The following is a 15375-nucleotide window of genomic DNA, read 5'->3' as shown; positions in this document are numbered from 1 at the left end:
GGCGGCTGGGCCTTGCCCCAGCAAGAGGCTGGATGCGCGGCCGCCCCGGCCGCCGTTCCCCCACCGTGCCGCCCGGTGTGCTTCCAGTGGGAGCAGCGGCAGCACCGGGGACCGACGGGGCTGGGTGTGCCAGCACCGGACCACGGCTGCGTTGACTCCATGTTGCGGCCCCTGGCTACTGTCTGCCGTGATGGCTAGGGAAGATCTCAGAGTGGGGTATATCATCGCGGCCATGCTGCTTCTGAAAGCTGCTTCTTTACCCCTGAAGTTCATGATCTCCTTACAGCCCGTCCCCTGAAACCAGGTAGTGGCCACCTGGCATCCATGGGTCTGTGGGGTTACCTGTGTCACCTGCGCTCCAGACTCTCATTGACAGCAAAAAGAATTCACTGTGCTGCCAGTTGAACTCACAGTTGTATCTCTGGCAGAGCTGGAAGACAAGCTGAATGGTGTAAGTGTTGTTGCTGAATGTATGGTTAAGGGTATGTCCAGGCTAGATGTGCTTATGGGAAGAATGTAAAAGACCTGTCTTGGAGCCAGGAGGTGCTGGATGTGTTAATGAGTTAGGTGTCTTTTGGCCCACTCATCTTATCAGACATTGATCAGGAGGTCTTCTCAAGAGAGTTAAGGGGCAGATTCAGGAAGTCACTCTGGATCCATGTATCTCTGGGCTGTGGTATGTTGTCTGCAAATGATCTATTCAAGTGCTGCACAAAAAAAGAGGCATAAAATTAAAGAGGGGAAAAATAATTGTTCCCGTAGGGCAGGAGAACACCAGCCTTTCTGAAGGGGCGTCAGAAGGTTGGTGTGTTTGTAGGGAGAAACTCGGTGATTGAGTGGTCAGGTGGGTCGGAGTAGAAATGTTCCAAAATACTCTGAGCTAGTAGAGAAAGCCTGTGTGATTGTGGTGCCCAAAGAGGTCCTGGGCTGAGCAGGCAGCAAAGGGGAAGGAGTTTGCAACATGCGTCTGTGAAAACCCAGTGGATCTTTTGATGACACATGCCGAGACTGTTGTGTGGAGCAGGAAGCAGTGATTATTCTATAGGTTTAAAGTGTCTTGAGGTATTGTTCATTTGTGAGTGGGTTACTCCCAAGCTGGAATTTGGAGAGCAGGACAGAATTACCAGGGTGACTTCCTGCAGAAAGAATAGAAGTTGCAGATTCAGAGCACAGAACTTACTGATGGTGAAGCGTGTGTATGTACATAGTCTTCGCAAATTGAAATGCTGCAAAAGCTAGAGAGAGGACACACCAGCTTGGGGGAAAGTTCTGTAAAATTAAACTGAAATTTCATCTCTGGAATGTCGTCAAATGCAACGTTTGTTAGGATGGGAAGTAGTTGATGGAAGCTCATGCTTCCTTCAGAGGCCATGGCTCTAACGTGGTGTGTTGCTACGCCTGTATAGTCAGCAGGTGCCTGGGGAAGTCCTGTCAGGCCACAGTGACCAGTGTGGGACTGGTGCTTCTGTGTTTTCTTGTCTTCAGCTAGCCCAAGCTTTCCTGAGTGAGCGGTCACAGGTGGGCACCTATCAGGCAGGTATTTGTGTTCACTGAAACTAAGGGGAGATCAAGCCCCAGAACTGAGCTGGGTTAATGGTGTATCTGTGCATTGTGCTTGCTTATTGCTTGCCCGTGTTCTTCTTCTACTGATCTGCTTGTATAATATTTTAGTCTTGGCATTATACTCTTCAAGGTAGAAACTCTGATGTACCATCCCAGTACCCAGCACAGGTGGTCTCTGATCTTATTGTGCTTTGGGAGTGGTAGTGGTAGCAAAATAATATCCATTCAAGGGCGATAATCCTTCTCCCTTGGGCTTCTCTGTCTCTTATGCACGTGTAGTCTCAATTCTTCCAGCCCTATGCGTATCTAGGGAAAGGAGAACTTTGCACTGATTTTAATGCTATAGAACGTGCTTTCTTTTTCTAGGCTCTGTATCATAAGTCGTTGCTGTTCCTGTGCTCTTTCTTAGGTGTTTCATTTTCTGAAAATGCAGTTCCAGCTGCTGCAGGAGTGGGACTGGGCTAGATCAACCTTTGTGGGGTTGCTCTGGGTTTGGCTGTTGAGAGGTTGTGTCCAGGCCTTCAGGATTTCAGAGAGGTAGTCTGGGACAGAAAATAGCACCAAGAAGTCTAAGCCCTAATGTACTGAACAGTTCCGTAGTATGACTGTAAGACTTCTGATGCTTTGTAGGAGGATCTTGGCTTTCTAAGATGAACTGTTGCCCATAATGGAAGTCTTTCCTGCTGAATCAGGAATGTGCCACTGAGTGAAGTCCACATTTAGTTTCGGAAGTTGCCTTGCTCTCAGAATGGAGGTGTCATCCCTCCTGCTGGGGTCTTTCTCTTTTCAGGGCCATGTTGAGAGATCTGTGAACTCTTAATGCCCTTCCTATGAACTGAGTAAGCATAGCCTAGACCCAGCTGCCTTTGGCTCAAGTGGCTCTCAGGGGAGGCAGAACTGAATTTTCTGGGCAGTGGGCTGTTATGCAGAGAGGCAGAAAGAAGTAAGCCCATGGAAACCAAGCAAAATGCTCTTTACCTTTTCAGTTAGACTTCCCACTGGGCTAGGGATTATTGGCTTCTCATTGAGAAGCCTTAGAAAGAAAGCAATCCTGGTTGATTCATGCTGCAGAGTGTGAAGCATGCTTTCACTAAGATAATCAATCAATCGGCCTTATCTTCCACTCATAGGTATCTTAGTAAAAATTTTCATAATGATGTTCTGATGCAGGAGAAAGTGTCTTTATTGTGTTACTATGCAAATGTTGTAGCAGGTTTTCACTGTATGGAGACTGCAAGAAATGAACTAGAGCTTTGCCAAAGTAAAATGTCTGTCCGCGTCAAGGTAATGTCTTATTGTGTTTTCATTGTTTTGTATGCTGATCAGGCAGTACATTTGGAAAAAATGTGTGAAAGGACTTTGTGCAAACATGCAAGCAGGTCTTGTTCTTTCCAAGGAGTGGTATTTTTCAATCTCTGTTAATAGGACGGCTATTCCTTTTTTCTCCTTTAATATCTGAGAGCCTGTAAATGCAAGTTCTTAATTAGGAAACAAGATAAGATTGTGTGATTGTGTTCACTGTTGCCCTTTTTCCATGACACAACTGTTGTGTTCAGTGTTATGTGGATGTTGTTTCAGTGATAAGTCATCACATTTCTAGTTAGAGGTGAGATACGAGTTGTATTTTGGTTAATGCGTCAGTATTGTTGAGCTCAGATTGCAAAGGCAGATTCTACCAGTACAAATTATGCTGTGAATGGCGCTGCAAGGATTCAAATGCACTGCACTTTGTCCAGAGTACTTTGTATCTCGGTACGATGCATGAGCTCAAAAACATTCCAAGTCTTGCTGCCACCCACACAGTGTGCTTGAACACAGTGTCTCCTGCTTGTGATAGAAAAGCATTGACTTAGGGAAATGCATGTGGTTTGGGCTCGCTTTGTGAGACTGTGTATGTGCACCTCCAGGACATTATGTTTCAGAAGATGCTCTGAATTCTCTGTCATTAAAACTTCCAAATGTGTGTTTTGGAAAGTTATAGCCTAATGAATGCCTTCTTAGAAGGAGAGTTGTATTGCAAGTACAACTGGAATATACCGTAAGTGCCAGCTATGGTGATCCTTTGAAGTGCCATGAGGTGAATGTTCTCATTTCTGCAACCCTGTTGTCCTGTTTGGGCAGACAGTACCTTTTACCTGACGGCTCAAGGAGGGTAGGGTAAAACTTCATTTGTGCAGCTGGTGGCATGCTTTCCTTTGCCTGAGGTCCAGAAAGCCTTGCAGTGAGCAGTATACTTTGTACACTGTGGAGGAACGTGCTCTCCTCTGGCACAGCTGCATTCAACTGGGTTGGCAGCATCTCGCAGCCCCATGAAGCGGGCTGCTTGGTCACCTGTGGGACTCTGCGTTCCGTTTCCTCTCTGCAAGGAGCATTCCCTGTCTTGTCTACAACCCCTAAGAGTTTCCTTTTGTAAAGCTGATTTGGTAATGAAGAGCCTCTGAACCGGGTGTTCCTTTAAGAAACACTTATTCCAGCTTGAATAACATGCATTTATCTGCCTGAGATGTTCTTGAGTGGTTTCCTGGGTAAATCAGGCATTTTCATACTAAACTTCCAACCTCAGCAAAATCTGCTCAGTTTGGGTAAGCTACAGAGTTGCACCTCTGGGAATGTTAAATGATTCCAGATTGTTTCCTCAAAAGATAGTATGATGCCGTGACAAACGTGAGTAGCCCCAGGCAGGGACTGCTTGGGAGAGGCCACCATTTCTTGTAAGGAAACAGTCTCTTATAACTGGTGATATTTGCTGTGTTTGAATTATGGTTTCCTTTTAGTCCTATATAGAAAACAAAATGTTCTGAACAGCCATTGGATTGCTTATTATTCTTAATATTGTAGTCTTGGCTACAAGCCTGCAGTGTAATATGTCTGATGAGTTGTCCACTATCTGCCACTCTCTGTGGCTTGCCTGTTGCAGAGGAGCACGTTTGGGATTTCTCCTCTAGCAGTGTTATGTTTCACTTCTGAGCATACGATAATTGAGTTGGTGTCTGTTTTTCCGTCTTCCTGCTCATTAGTGGAACTCGGGGCAAGTGTCCCCTGCCAGTACGATTGATGGGAGGATGTGCTTCTTTCAGAATATTAATAGTGACTTTCTTGAAGGCTTAATTTTATTTTAAGTACCTGCCACGCTGTCTCCTAGCCTTGCTCTCCAGTGTTTCGTTCATTAGCTAAGCTGTGTTAGCTCAGTTGTCTGATGGCTTATCAAAAATGTTGCATTGTTCTCATTCCGCTTCCTCTGGCATATTCAGTTACTTGTGATTGATTACCGACAGCCATGTAGTATGCATATAGCGCACCCTCCTCTGGGATGGAGATCGCCTGACCTTTATCCTGTCAAAAGAATAAATTGCTGAGCACCAGTATCTTATGGGGTTCCCGTAGCAGATCCATTCTTTGATGAAATCTGTGCCGATGCTTTTGTGTAATTGTTTGAATGTGGAATGATTCTAGATTGAATGCATGTCTCCAGTCAACTTCAGAAGAAGTTATTTCCAAAAAAGAACCAGAGGTGAGAAACACTGCATTTTATAGCATGCCAGGTGAGCATCTGGGCAAGGCTATTTTCCGAAAACCTTGTGTTCTTATCTGATCCAAGCTTTCAGCATCCCAGCTGATGGGGAAGCTGTGCTTCTGTTTTGTTTTGTTTTGTTTTTTTTTTAACTACATCAAAGCTGGTGGATACTGTTTTGGGAAACAAGAAGTGAGAGTGTCTTACTCCTCTGTGTGGGATGTGGCAGCAGGAACCTGTCTCTGCTCTGGGGAAGCAGACTGCCTAAGTGATATTGCTCTTGTAGTTAGAAGTCTCTAAGATAAATGAGGCTTTGTTTGGGTACTTGAATATACTCATTGCAGTGGTCCCGAAGGAGAGATGCAGTATTTCAGCTACCTTAACACATCGCAACTGTGGATAGAGAGACCACTCCCTGCTCTGCAGTGTGATTCAGCCTCTGTGCACACAGCCCCAAATTACACTGGCTTTTTCTGCGGGCCTGTTGCAATGCCATCTCCTTTATAATTTACTGCCCACTGTCATCGCTCATGCTCTTTCTGTTTCTCTTGTCTCATGTGGTCTAGCCCAGTGAGGGATTTCTGTTTAGTAAATAAAAAACTCCCGTTGTATTTTGGCTGCTATTCTGGTTTTTCTAGGTTCTCCTTATTTTCCTTCTCATGCTGATTTTTACACTTCCACTGTAAATCCTTCTTATCAAGCTTCTTATTCTTCAGTGTGAGCATATCTTAAGTAGCATGAGATCCAAAGCCAGTGCATATGGGACCGTCTCCTGGACAAAAAAATGTCCAGGTTCCATGCCCAGCTGTGTATTTTCAACTGTTTTTCTGTGCATATGATAACGAAGTTCTCACCAGTATAGGCAGTTTGGGATGATGGCAGAACTCATGTCTTTGGTTCCATTTTCCAAAACTGAAGAACAACACTAACAATTAGCTATGGTGCTGTTACAATGGTAGCAGGCTTAGAATAAGAGTAACTCCCTTGTAAGGGGTTCTGATACTCTTTTCCTGTTCTTTAATACCTTTTCTTTACCAGGGGAGAAGGTCATATTCATCCAAAGCCTCTCATTGATTGTTCTGCTGTCTGATTTTCAGTAACAGTTCAAGTAGTGTCTCTGAATCCGTATTATTTAGGTCAGGTTTTATTTTTTTTAAGATTTACATTATTTATATATTTTTAGAAAAGCTCCCTTGTATTTGGTCTGCATTTCCCCTTGTGTTCCTTCAGGTATCTTCTAGTAGTCCATTTATTTTCTACCTTGTCAATACATCCACTTTCTTTTCTTTGCTGCTTTCCCTCAAAAGCCCTGCACACACCTGCTGATAATTTTGGCACTGTTCTCACATTCTTTTCCTTGCTTCTGTCTTGCCTTGCACACTTGTAATTGAGTAATCTTTAGTTCTGAATTTAAATTTTTCTCTTTTAAAAGTAGTTTGCTTTTATTCTCAGAATTTAGGGACTATTCCTTGTGAAGCTGCAACAGCCACATCTTGTTCTTGTATGGCTTGTATTTTTCAGCTGGACTATGTTCTTGATGTGCTTGGGTTGTTTTTTAATGGCTTTTAGATTTTTTCACTGTTAATGAATATCAGCTTTTTTCTTTTGTTAGACTTTCTGAGTTTTCTTGTATGTGCATCCCTGAAATACAATCCCATAAGCAGATATTTCTTTCAATCCTCTCACACCTTATGCTTGAAGCTGCTTGCTCCAAGTATTCCTTCCGTTCTTGTGTGCTCCATTTTCAGAAGCAGACTCAGGATGTCCATTTGGATTTCATAGCATACTGTGTATATGAATAATTTACTCATTTTTTCCTTGATGTTTGTCAAGTCCCTTGACTTTTCAAGCTTTTTGTCTGCCTATTATGTTCCTTCATCTCCAGTCAGACAAAAGGACAACATTCCCATTACTCTGCATTTACACGTTGTTCATCTCACCTGTGTATTGATGAAATGTTTATACTTATTTGGGGATAGCTTTATCTGTTGCAATACTGATTTGTGGAATTGTGGACAAATCACCTTTATTTCAGGGACCTACTCCACCCACAAGGATCTGAGCAGAGAACTGTGTTGTACAGGCTCTGGTTATTAACAGCTTGTGTTGCAAGTGGATGAAAAGCCTACGCACAAATTTGCCAGTCTTGGTGAGAATCGTTCTTTTGAGTGAAGAGTGTTCTCTGTGCAACTCTTTAGAATGAAACTTCTTGGGTTTTTGAATGTATTTTTTTTTTGTACAGTTATGAAGAAGTCTCCAAAATGGATGCCCATGCTTGTTTGACACTGTCTGTTCCACGGGCCTGTATCACTTCAGTCCCTCCCCTGTGCTCTCTACCCAGATGTATCTTACCATGATACCGTGTTCTGGAGCCTGCGGGTAGTCAGATCTAAGGTGCTTGCCAACTCAACAGCAGAGGAAACAGGTGGGATGTTCGATGGGTTTGCTACTTTAGAAGTAGCAATCTGTAATGAAACCTTAACTCTGCATTCATCATTAGTAGGAAAGTTGTTAGACTATGCATTACAGAAGCTGCTGTATGGGAACACCCTTTTTGTTAGTGTGCGTGGAGGTCTCTACCAGGACAGTCTGGATGACGGAGCGTGTCCTGTGCAGGGTTTGCCAGACAGGTGTCTACTGGCACATGAACAAATGCCTGCAGCAGAGAACTGGAGGAAGTTGGTGTGGATCAGTGAACTAACCTTGACCTCATTTTACTGCTTTTCCCAGCTTGGCTGCACTGGCACATCTCCAGTGGACTTGGAGGTGTACCCCAGCAAGCTCTGCCAGGTGATGAGTGTTAGGATGTAGCCTGTCCTGCGTCCCCATTAGCACTTTCAAACTTGCTTGAAAGGTACTTGTCATTGTGTCTTAAGCACTTGTTCTTTTCTTCCTGTAGACAAGGCTGCAAGTGGTGATTTTGTAATCACTCACTGCTTTGTGGTGGTTAATTCATTAACACATTTTATTTTAGCCTGGAGACACAGTGAGCCAACTGTTTAGAAACAGGTATCATGGCAGCCTGCTAGTGCTGTGGCTCTGTGGAGGAGTGGTGCATTTGCACCTTGTCATGCCATTGACCGGTCCTCTCAGCTAAGCTGGCCGTGCAGCATCTTTTGTTGGAGCAGCCTTGGATTTGGGGACAGCTGGTGCAGCAGTTCTGCTCTGTATGTAGACAGAAAAGTTTAAAAATCTGTTATGTTTGTGGAAAAACCTCTGTGACATTAGTCATACTAATGTTGATGCCTAATTTCAGCATGGCTAAAATGAAAAGAAGATCGATGTGCTGCTGCAGACTCCTACTTTCTGTCTGCCCTGAGGTTGCTTTTGGGCAGACCCCAAGTGAACAGCTGAAGTTCAAACACAGTGATCCTAAGTAGAGCCGTGACCAGTTAAAGATGTGATGTTTCCCAAGTAACGTACCCTTTCCGCTGCCTATAAAACTTCCAGAAGTTCGCTGCAGCATGTGGCCTTACCACTGACCTGTGGATTGTTCAGTGAGCTCTTTCTAATGTTTCTAGGGAGGCTGTTAACGCAGCAGCAATTAATTTGGTCACATGCTTTTTGTTAAACAAGTAACTTGTTTGAAAATGGAGCAGAAAAGATGACCTTGTGGTTTGGACACTGAAGAGAGGCTTAGGTTCAGATCCAGGATCTGAAGTTACTTGCTCTTCCAGTTCAAATAACCCTTTCCTTGCCTGAAGCCATAGCTATGACTCACATTCCTGTTCTCCCCACTTTGTTCCCAGCTCCTTGTTTCCATGCTGCAGTGTTGCTGTTTCCTTGTGTGTGGGGAAAATTTCCCTTTTTTTAGGGGTGGAAATTTTTTTTTTCTTGGGGAAAAGTAGAGCCTTACAAGAGTGCCTGTACACTCTGGTGTATTTCCCTGAGATGGAAAGACAAAGCTGAAGCTAGAGAAAATGGCTGGGGATTCTTCCCTGGCTTTCACAGACTGGAGAGCTGGGCTAGGAAGCCTGAGGGTGCTCAGAAAGGGGCAACTGGAGAGAAACCATCTGAGACCTGGATCACCAGCAGAGTTTTCCTTGCTGTCTTATCTGGATGCTGCCGGCTGGGAATCCCCTGAACAGGCTCAGAGGACCATGGGAACTGGTGGAGTCTGGTGGAAAGTTTAGGGACCAGTATGTGGAAATCAGTTGGGGGTTTTTTGACTTTCTGATGAAGTTTTAAGGGCTCTTTGTGCCGAGGAAAGACGTTGCTCCTGGTAGGGGCAATTAATAGCTGCATAGCTTGCAGTGGAGCATGAGAGAGGCTAATGGCTGTGTGACTGAGTAGCATGCTGTGCATGCTGGGACAGGCTGTCTGGGCAGATCATAATGCTTCCTCAAGAGATGCTTCTTGACAATGTGCTTATTATCTGGAAATCAGCTTGTGTGACAGGAGGCGCCAGGAGGCTATGGCAGAGTCTCGTGTCCTGTTGTGGTAGATGCTGCATGATGTGCTATAATGAAACACTGCCTGTTCTGTGGGGGTTTTACTCCATGCTTTGGATAGACATGGGTGAGGGGGGAACAGAGGTGAAGTGATTCATCCAACAGTTAAAAAGTAGCAGAGACGGATTAAATCTCCCCTCTCTGCCTGGAATCAGATCTTAGCTCTAAATTGCTCCCTTCTGTAACAGCAGTGAACTCTTGCTGTAGTGGAGCCCGGGGGATGTGGTTATATCACTGCAACTCTCCTGTATACATGGTGGGGCAGCAGTTTTTTTGTATGGTTGTCCTCAATTAATTTTCCTTTCTTTTTTTTTTTTTTTTTTCCTACCCGAATGTTTGGGTATTGTGAATAACGCAGTAAAGGAGTTGTAGCCTTGCACAGGAAACTACTAAGAAAATATACAATGTCTGTCCATCTCTCTCAACTTGCAGTCTGTTTGTTCAATTTTGTCCTGGCTTGTCAAGGGCAACTGCCTCAAAGAACCATGTTTCTTAGAAATCAGTGGTTAGAGGGAGGTTGGAGGACCTATTAGATCCCCTGTGATGAAGAATTTGGCTTTCTTCCAACCCCCTATTTCCAGGCTAATGTGCCTGGCTGCATTGCGGAGGTAACTCTCAAGGTTTGCTGTCTTTTTTCCAATGGAGTGGTATTGAGAGTTGGGAAGGGTAAAGAAGCAGAGAAGACAGCCTGAAAAGTGCCGATATAAGTGTGGGAAAGGGGGTGGGAGAGAATGGTGCATTTTCAGGCTAAGCTGTTTCATGACTAGCGGCAGTAGTTTAAGCCAAATTTGAGCAATGATCTTCCCAGTGATGCATCTGTGTGGGTATTTAATGTGAAAGGATTCAGAGTGATAGGAGAAGGGTTTCAAGGAGCCTGTTTCATTCATTGTTTGTGTCGCAAGGTGCACTCGCTCCCTATGTACATAGATAAATGTGCCTTTAAACAGTGAGGTCAGAAGTGTCAGCTGTGAGTAGAAGACAAAATTAACAACCCTAAACACCTCTCTTAGTAATTGGAGGAGGAAAGGTTTAACAGCCACCCCCCCTGCCTTATAACTTCTGCCCACTCAGAGCCTAGCCAAGAGGAGGGAAAGGAAATCTTTTAACCTTATTACTGTTTGTGACTACAGTAAGCAATCCAGTTACTGCCATCCTTTAATCCTGACACTGTTGGACCTCAGTTAGAACAGAGAAGTCTTGGTTTCATACCCGTGCAGGCAGGGATATGGTGCCTGTGAAGGAAATCACTGAACCTCTCTGTGCCTTGACCGTTACTTGAAGAAACTGTTATGAGGCTTCACACTGACCGCTTGGGGTTTGTCCAAGGAGTATGAGAACAGAAGGCCACAAAATTTGAGTCCTGTCTATCTGTCCAGGTAAGGAATGACTGCCTGGCTGACACTGGGTTCTCCAGCCGCTCTTTTTTAAGTTACGTGGACACTTCCTTCATAGATCTACGGGGGGAAATTTGAAGCTTTTAGCAGATCCTGATAGTTCCTTCCTCTTGAGAAGAGGAATCTTGAAAAGCATGTTCCCAAGACTACTTCTGCCACTGAGGCCGTTGTTATTTCTCCTCTGGGTAGCTAGCAGAGCTGTGAGATATGTAAGAAACCGGTCCGTAGACTGGTCGCTTGTACCTGTGCCAGGGCAATGGCTCTTTGAGTGAGAGGCAGAAAAGCAAAAATGTTTGGTGATGGGGTAGCAGAAGTGGTCAACATCCCAGCTAAACACTGCTGTGAACAGAAGGCAGAACAGTTAGTTATTGGCTCCCAGAAGGTCATATTTTTTTTTTTTCTGAAAAATGATGAGGCACTTGTGTTGTGTCCAGTCCCAGTTGTAGTGGCAAACACTCCTGTTGACGTGAATATGAATAGGTTTTGGGTCCCAAGTGAGAAAAGGTTAATAACTCTGCTTAATTACAACCTATTTTTTTTTCTAATACTCTGAGAGTAAATGACTTTTCAAGGAGAGCTGGCTGTGAGATGTGCAGGATGTCGGAACTCTCTTTGGGAAGAAAGCAAAACTAAGTAGATCAAGGTTTAAAATCCAGGGTAGCTTTGTGTGGGAGAAGCTCCATGGTCTCTGCCTTCAGAGTAGATGTGATTTCAAGCCAAACAAACTTTCTGTTGAGGTTAGAAGTGTTCAGTGTAGATCTCTTCCAGGGTGGTTGCAGCCTCAGCTGTCCAGATGGAGATGGTTCTACAGAGCATCTTCCTTGTGATACCTGACAACACAGCACCCTGGAAGAGGTTATGAAAAGGAAATATAGTTATGTGTTGTTTTGCCAGAACTAGTTATATTTGATGGTGTAAGTAAAGCATGTGAGGTTTCAGAATTCAATTCCTGTTATCCAGAACAAACATTTGCTGCTGACAGCCCCCTAGAAGGATCCCTGAGTTGGCAACAATGCAGGTGAATTGATATCTGATGTGGTTTCTCTGCCTAAGCAGTAGGGCAGAGAACAAGATGAGGGACTTTCTTAGAAGCAGCAGCAGGAGGTAGAACAACAAATGCTAAAAAAAAAAAGAATCTTCTTTCAAAAAAAAAAAAAAAAGATAGGTTGGTGACGTTATGAGAATTTCTAGAAGTACCTTTTGAGAGTCCTGGATCTTGGTTCTTGACTAACTATGGGAAATGAAGCCACTGAAGGGGAAATAACTTCCTTCTTTCTGGGGTTGAGAGAGATAATCTCAGACTGCTTGAAAGGAGACTTCTGAGCAACTTCTTCTTCCCTATTTTGCAATAGCAAATCTTTTCTTGCCACAAAATAAGTGATACGTGTTCTGTAGAGCATCTGTTGCTCTTCAGGCATGTAACTGAAACTCACACGTGTGCACATAACACCACCACCACCCCCACCACCTCACCCCTGAAATAAAAAAAATGGACCTCAGTGACAAGTTACCATCCTTGTCAAGGACACTTTGGAAATGCATTCACTTCAAAAGACCTTTGAATTTGAGCTGTGGTGACGTGACCATTAATCCTTCCTGCTTCTGCCTGTACCCGTGGACTCTTTGTAGTGCCAGTTCCCATACCTGTAGGATGCTCATGGGGTTGCAAGTGACAGTTGCTGCTTCTCAATGATACCCAGTGATGAAAGGTGGTGACGGAGAGTATTTGAAATGCTACCTTCGAAGCATGTGTCTGTGCAGAGTGCTTGGCTCCACCAGCATGCTTGTCCTGGACATCACATGTGCTCTGCCTGTCATGTGTCATCCTCCTTCTTCTGGGACAGAGGTGCTCAGTCTTTTAGAAAAGCAATAAATCCATTTAAAGCAAACAAATTGGTAGCTGGTACTGGCCATGTCTCTGGTGTGGGTCTAGGAAGAGGGGCAAAAATGGAGAGTTTTTGTTCTTCTGTCCCATTGAACCCAAAGCCATTTTGCAACTGTATCGCTAAAGCACAGTAGGAACACAAGCCTGTGGTGTTTGCTTAGGATCTCTATGGCTCCCACAGTTCTCAAGCTTTTTTTCTGTTTCCTACAACAGGCAGATTATATAAAGGACAGGTGAGGTAGGGCGAGAGCCAGCCATGCTTTGCACTTGCTAATTTTCTTCCCTTTATATTTTCAGATTTTATACTACCTTGAGATTTCCTATATTTCAGCTATGATACAAATATTTTGAAGGATTAAGCTTTAATGTTTAGGATTAGATAAAAGGGGTGTTGAGGGAAGGAGCCTGTTTTATGCCTAGTGATCTTGTTCTTGTGCATGGACAGCCTGCAGTGTTTGGGAGGAGAAGCAGCTCCTGAACAAACTGTTCGTTGAGTAGGTCTGCTAATGACAGATGGTGTGGGGTGCCAACTGCTAGTGACATGGTAGTAAAATGACCAGGCCAGTGACACAGGGTAGCAGAGAGATTTTCAGGCTTGGGAATTTGTAAGAGGTTGTGGCTTCTGGTTCAAAAGAGCTTTTCAGTGTTGCACTATGTTGCACTTAAAGCTGTGAATGTGCAGCCGTTGCCAATCTTGGATCTCCTGACTTTGGTTTTGACGTGTTGTCTTAAGATTTACATCCTGAAACACAAGGATTCATTGCTGTGCTGGGTTTCACCACACTTTGACGAACATTAAATTGCCCTGATGGAGGACAAATTTAGAGCAAATTCACCTGAGCTGAATGCTTCCTTTCCACTGACTTACACCTGCTGTGCTTTGGGGAGTGAACCTCATCAGCTCTGTTACAGTATGTATGCAGGTCCACAACAAGTACCCCCTAAATATGATTTTTTTTTTTTTTTCTTGTCTAATGGAAGGCTTTGAGATGTTAGGTACTAGGAAAAAAACGTTTTGCTCTTTCATGAGGACCCAGCTGAGAACAAAAGTGCTTAGAGTTGCCTGGGGCCCACAGGGGTATTTAATTCTTGCCCATCTTCCTTCCCACCCCTGGAGAATTTGACATGTGCTTTCTGTTGCATTGATAGTATGAGGTTTCCTGTAAAGCTTTGTGATTCTTAAGGCAGGCTTTGGTTTCTTTTTACTTCCCCTGCTGAGGTTATGCTTTGGGGGAATGTCATCCTCTGAATATCAAGAGTAGCTGCTTTCCTTTCCTTATGAGTGAAGATCTGATTTGAAGGTGTATGCAGATTTTGCTCTGAAAGAAGGTGTCTAATGAAATAAGGAATTTTCTATCAAGACAAGCTGTGTGTTTCTTGGTGGCTGCAGCTTCTAGCTGAAATGGGTGAGATGCTCCTAAAGTATGTGTTTTAGAATCAGATCTGTCTCTATGCTGTGAATTACTGGGCTACATCCAGTTACAAACCTGGATGTAAAATCGTGCTCCTGACTGCAGACAGCTCCTGAGGCCACAGCTCCAGCGCGTAACAAACGTGTTGAGTGTTAGGTTGTTCTTCAGGCACCTACTTTTTTGCAGATCTGAGAAAGCTGAGCTATGAGATGTGTGGTTGAGTTTTTTCCCCTGTCCTTGGGGATGCATTTCAAGCTGTTTCTCAATGGCTGTTGGCAGACTTCCAGCCTCTTGCTGCCTTGCTAAATCACCTGTAGTGTGAGTAGTTTAGTAACACATGAGAATTACAGCAAGCGTAAGGTGGTATGACTGCAGTATGTGAAATACTCTGTTGCGCCCTGGGAGTGCAGATGGAAAAGCCTGCCTGAAAGTGGTGTTTGGGGTGACTGGTTAGCATGAATTTGAGTGCAGATCCAGAACTAACTCCCAGCAGCTGACATCCCTAGCAGGGGATAAGCTGATAGGGGTTGCTTTCTCCCTTCTGAGTTAGTTTTCTCACCAACCCAAAGGAGGATGGAGTAATGTGGCAAGGATGCTGAGAAGATGCCCCTTCACAGAAGAGCATTGCCTGATGGGACTCTCTAGAGCTAGCAGCAGCTCTGCTGGAGGGCTAAAAGAGGGTTTGATGAAAACCTGCTCTGAAACATGGCTGCTGGAAGGATGCTATGTTTTTAATTTCTTCACCCATGGTAGCTGACTTCCATCTTCTCTTGTATGGACCTGTGTGGGCTTAGTCAGCTGTTCAGGGTGGGAATCAGAGCTCTTCAATAAGCTGTAACTTTGCTTCTAAGTGTAAAGATTTTGGTGCTGTTTAATGCAACAATGACTTAGAAGTTGTTGAATTTCATCTTTGCAAATGTTAAATTCAGATTCTGTGAATGAATATTGGACATGGGTGTTGCTGGAGGAGTTACTTCTGGAATCAGGCTGCTGCTTTGTCTGTTTTTTTGAAAGGAGTTGCATCCAATATCTGATGGGGAGGCACTCTTTCAGCTGTGTAGCCTTTTATTCTCCTGACATACCTTACAAAAAGGGCAATAAATTTCAGAGATGGCTTGACACCAGACCAAGTTACTTTGTTACTCACTGATAAATGATG

At 44.1% G+C, this 15375-nt stretch overlaps 1 protein-coding gene across 2 annotated transcripts in view; it reads left to right on the top strand.

Moving 5' to 3' along the window:
- The window catches only part of LOC128906876 (phosphofurin acidic cluster sorting protein 1-like), a 66750-nt gene that overhangs the window by 417 nt on the left and 50958 nt on the right, over positions 1-15375 (top strand). The gene's annotated exons all lie outside the window — the stretch shown is intronic.

This window comes from Rissa tridactyla, chromosome 3, assembly GCF_028500815.1.
Source record: "Rissa tridactyla isolate bRisTri1 chromosome 3, bRisTri1.patW.cur.20221130, whole genome shotgun sequence".
NCBI lineage: Eukaryota > Metazoa > Chordata > Aves > Charadriiformes > Laridae > Rissa > Rissa tridactyla.
The sequence above is the reverse complement of the archived record's forward strand: the minus strand, read 5'-3'. Positions and strand labels throughout refer to the sequence as shown.